Below are 4,414 nucleotides of genomic sequence, written 5' to 3' on the forward strand. Positions count from 1 at the left end.
TTAAACCCTAACCCGTCACCGGTGACGGTTAACATTTTTAGTAAGGGTGGGCAACTCCAGGCCTCGAGGGCCAGTGTCCTGCAGGTTTTAGATCTCACCCTGGGTCAACACACCTGAATCAAATGATTAGTTCATTACCAGGCCTCTGGAGAACTTCAAGACATGTTGAGAAGGCAATTTAGCCATTTAAATCAGCTGTGTTGGATCAAGGACACATCTAAAACCTGCAGGACACCGGCCCTCGAGGCCTGGAGTTGCCTTCCCCTGGTTTAAAGGGTAAATTAGGTCAGGTTTTAAAGGGTTAAATGGAAAAAATCATTCATCAACATAAATATAAGTTTAAATTAATCAGTCGCTTGCAATACTATGAGCAGCTGCAAGAAATCACATGTTAAACATGATAACCCGAAATGTAGCCACATCTCATTCAGTCAGATGGTAAACAATAGTGTAAAAATGGAAACAATTTCCTATTGAATCACAGTTGCAGTTTGCTCTTCCTTCCTCTGCAGCTATAACCTTTCCTCATATCCTGCAACATCTGCTACACTGCTAAGAATTTCTGTTATAGCTGTGTGCTGGTCAGTGTTTACAGTAAGGGTACGAGTGACACACCGGTGTCCGTGACACTCAGGTAAAAAAACCTTGGTTTTAAATAATTATGTAAGTATTTAATACTGAGTTGCAAATAAATTGTCTAAAAGACAGCTGGGCATTTTCGCGAACGTCAGCTTAACAGAAGAAAGCAATGTGCTCGTTAGGTGCTACACTCAATAGTGCACTGTTCCATATTTGGGGACAGTATGAGAACAAGACAGTATGGGCAAAAGACAGAATGACTGGGATTATCACAGAAAAAATAGATGGTCTGTGTTCATTGTAATAAAGGAAAATGTCAGCATTTGCAGCACTGTCGTTCACTGTTTTAATGTATCCGTGATAGAGTAAGGACAAGAAGGCTCTTAGGCACAGGGGAATAACTTCTTCCGTCTCTGGCTACACACACAAAGTATTACCAGACTTCTTATTTGATATTAGTCTTGGAGTTATGTATCCAAGTCAAGGTCAAAAAAGGTCAGGTACGGGTATAAATACAGTTGTATTAGACTCTCACTGGGTTGAGCTATTAACAACACTAATAGTGAAAATAATTGACGTTGATCTGGTTTGATATGATTGCTCAGAGTCATTAGGGTTTACTAATATGTCCCAGAAAATCTCTTTAATGAGGGTCTGTCTTTAAATCACATATCTTTACACTGCACATATGGGAAGTCCTGCTAAGGAGATGGAAGGATCTATAACCTCTGATGGAACTGAGTGATTGCCTTATGTAGTAAGTGTTAAAGTGAAAAGGAAAAACATACGATGCAAACAAACAAATACATCAACGTGTGCACATCCTGTCTTGGTATGTTGTGTGTGTCTGTGTTAATTTATAAAGGGAAGTGTGTATGTGTGTGTGTGTGTGTGTGTGTTGTTCCAAATACAGTCATCTATGAGGTGTGTGCATTTCAGCCAGCCAGTCAGCAGCAGGTTGATTAGGACACACCCATGCCTGTTCGTCCAGTGTGCGAGTTTTTATTGATTTGTGTGCATCTGTGTATGTGTTCCTATTTCATGATATAAAGCTGCAGGTTATGTGTTTGCGTAAGTGTGTGGGTGAGAGCATGCAGCGCCCTGATCTGCTCTGCTGCATTGCAGCACGTCCTGCCCAACCCGAGGTCGCCGTCGTCCTCCGCCAGGGCATTCTTCCAAGGTCGCAGCAGGTCAATCCTCCCCATCTGCATACCCAGCCACTGCAAGGGTAAATCTATAAACACCACACCAAATCTGTCAGCTGTTAGAGCAATGAGACACCAGTAAGAACTAACACAGAGATCAGACATGTAATCTACCCAGACGACCAGTCAATCAACCAGGAAAAGCTATCAACACAAAATGAACTACTGACACAAACATTTTTATATGCAAACACATGCAGCTGGAGTCAGATACAGTGACACTTTAACTGGGAAGGTGTTAGCCTAGAGGAATTTAAACAGGGGAGTGCTTGGTTTCTACAGTGCTACTGTATGTGTGTATTCTGCTTTAGACTTGGCAGAATTTAACAAAATTACTTGCAGAGATAATATGACTTCTACATGACTAGATACTAGATTATATAAGGTTGAAACTCTGTTTAAAATTTTCTGGGAAGTGTACAGAATTTATTATTTATAAGTCAAATGAAAAAATTAGATTGTTCATTTGTTACTGACAGAGATCTGGCAGAGTAAGATTCATAGCTGTATTTTGACCCTACAAACCTTTCTATTCACTGTAAAAAGTACATTTATTACTATGTCTTGTATTGGGCAAATTTCCCCCGTGCTCCACATTAAGCTCTTTTACATTAAAAGACTGGTATTACTGAGAGCCAGAAGTAGGTTGTCTGGATGAGGATTCAGTAAAGAGTTTTAGGATAGACAAAAAGCTTTTGCAGCCATGCTTAGAACTTTGGGAAATCCATCCATGCGACTTATGCTGTCATTACTGACTTAACACTAATAGTAACACATATCACAACCATGCATGCTTATTTAAGCCATCTGGGCAAAAAGTAGAAAAAAAAACTTTAATCGGAAAATGTCATAGCAGCCTATATGCCATTTAATTGTTTATATTCTAATGTTTTGTGTACATAAAGGCAGTTTGGGGTTGTGTTTAGTTTCATATCATCCCTGTACTCACAAAACTTAGCCCAACTTTAACTTCAATACCATAAATTATTTTGGTAACAGATAAATAAAGAGCGTGAATTCACTAGAACTGAGAATGTTATATGTACCAGTGGTATTTATCCTCAAAACATTCATTAAATTGGCCTAATAATTTTTAATTTACAAGTATGCATCTTTATGTTTAGCTAGGTAAATGTGAAATGAGTTTAGCGATTTGCAGAAATGTGAAAGCATACAGGGAAATACAGTATTTAAGGAAAAACAGAATCTTATCCATTTCAACCTTGAAAGTCAATATTTAGTATGACCACATTTATTTTTCAAGGCAGCCAGAACTTTGGTGACCTTGTAATGTTTTAAGTAGTGTTGAGAAAAAGTTCTCCAGGCTTCTTAAAGGACACTGCAAAGCTCTTCTTTGGATGTTGGCTGCCTTTTGTTTTATTTTCAGTTAATATGAATCCACATACTGATAACAGGCTAAACCAAAACTTGTCAACTTGGATTCATTCATAACTTCATAAAACCTGTTGCCACTGAAACACAGATAGCTCAAACAAACTAATTTGGTATGTAGAAATGTGTTGAGATGGGTGGGCTATAACTATCTGACGCTCAAACACAGTATGACAGTATCCTGTGAGTCAACTGGTAAAAAAGATAATTAAATGGAGAACAATAACAGAAATTAACCAGCATGCTAACATATTAGCAATATGTTAGCATGCTGATGGGCAAATTTGTAGGTTGTAGCTAAAAAAAAAAAGCTTGCCAAAAAATGCTTTTTGAGATTGCATTTCAGCAACTGTAATATGTCTTTTCCTCCCTACAAGTACAACCAAAACCCACTTCAATGTGACTGATATCTAGAACTGTTTATAGCGATAAAGCAAGCAAACGGGAAAAGTGTAAGTTCTGCTTTTCTGAGGAAGACTAATCAGACATAAAACAAATCTTGTGCTCAGCCCCTTGTTCACCTCACCACGGTTGAATGATCAGATTTCTTCTCTGAAGTATTTTTCTACAACCTCCTAAACAATGTTTATATAAGCCCTTGCCTATCAATTAAAAACACACCAACAAAGGATTCTGGCTGAAATATATGACATCAAGTCCTTTTCTGCTGTTTTTTTTTTCTATTAATGCATTGAAAGCAAAAAGTATCACACGATGAAGAGTGAGAGACAAGATTCTTCAGGTGACAGCAAACGAACCCTCATTCGGACCATGCATCTCACCAAGTGTGACTTTGGGGAGCTGTTTGACAAGGAGTGGCTTGTTGTACAAATACTCAGCCTCAGCTCATATGCCAGGATGTTTGGGGTTTTATTACATTTTTGCAGCAGAAGGATTTCAATATCAGGATATCAATGATTTATCATCTAGATACAGCAGAAACAAACAAATAGATGGCTTCTATGATTTAGTGTAACACGGCAAACTGTCAAATTTCTCCTGCATGAAAGAAACTTGTTTGCTTATGTAGGTGGTTGGTGTCCCAGCGAGCACCTTAGTATAAAATGTAAAATCTGTCAATAATAATAATGCATGCTCTGCACACTCAAAGAAACATCCTCACTGATATGATTAAGTACACAAATGTTATTTTCATTTCATCACCATATCTGTGATTCACAAAATTACCATGTTCTGTCAGCATAAACACTTCTTGAATATTTGTGCCTGTGTTTGCA

Source organism: Aulonocara stuartgranti (genome assembly GCF_965226115.1).
Source record: "Aulonocara stuartgranti genome assembly, chromosome: 6".
Taxonomy (NCBI): domain Eukaryota; kingdom Metazoa; phylum Chordata; class Actinopteri; order Cichliformes; family Cichlidae; genus Aulonocara; species Aulonocara stuartgranti.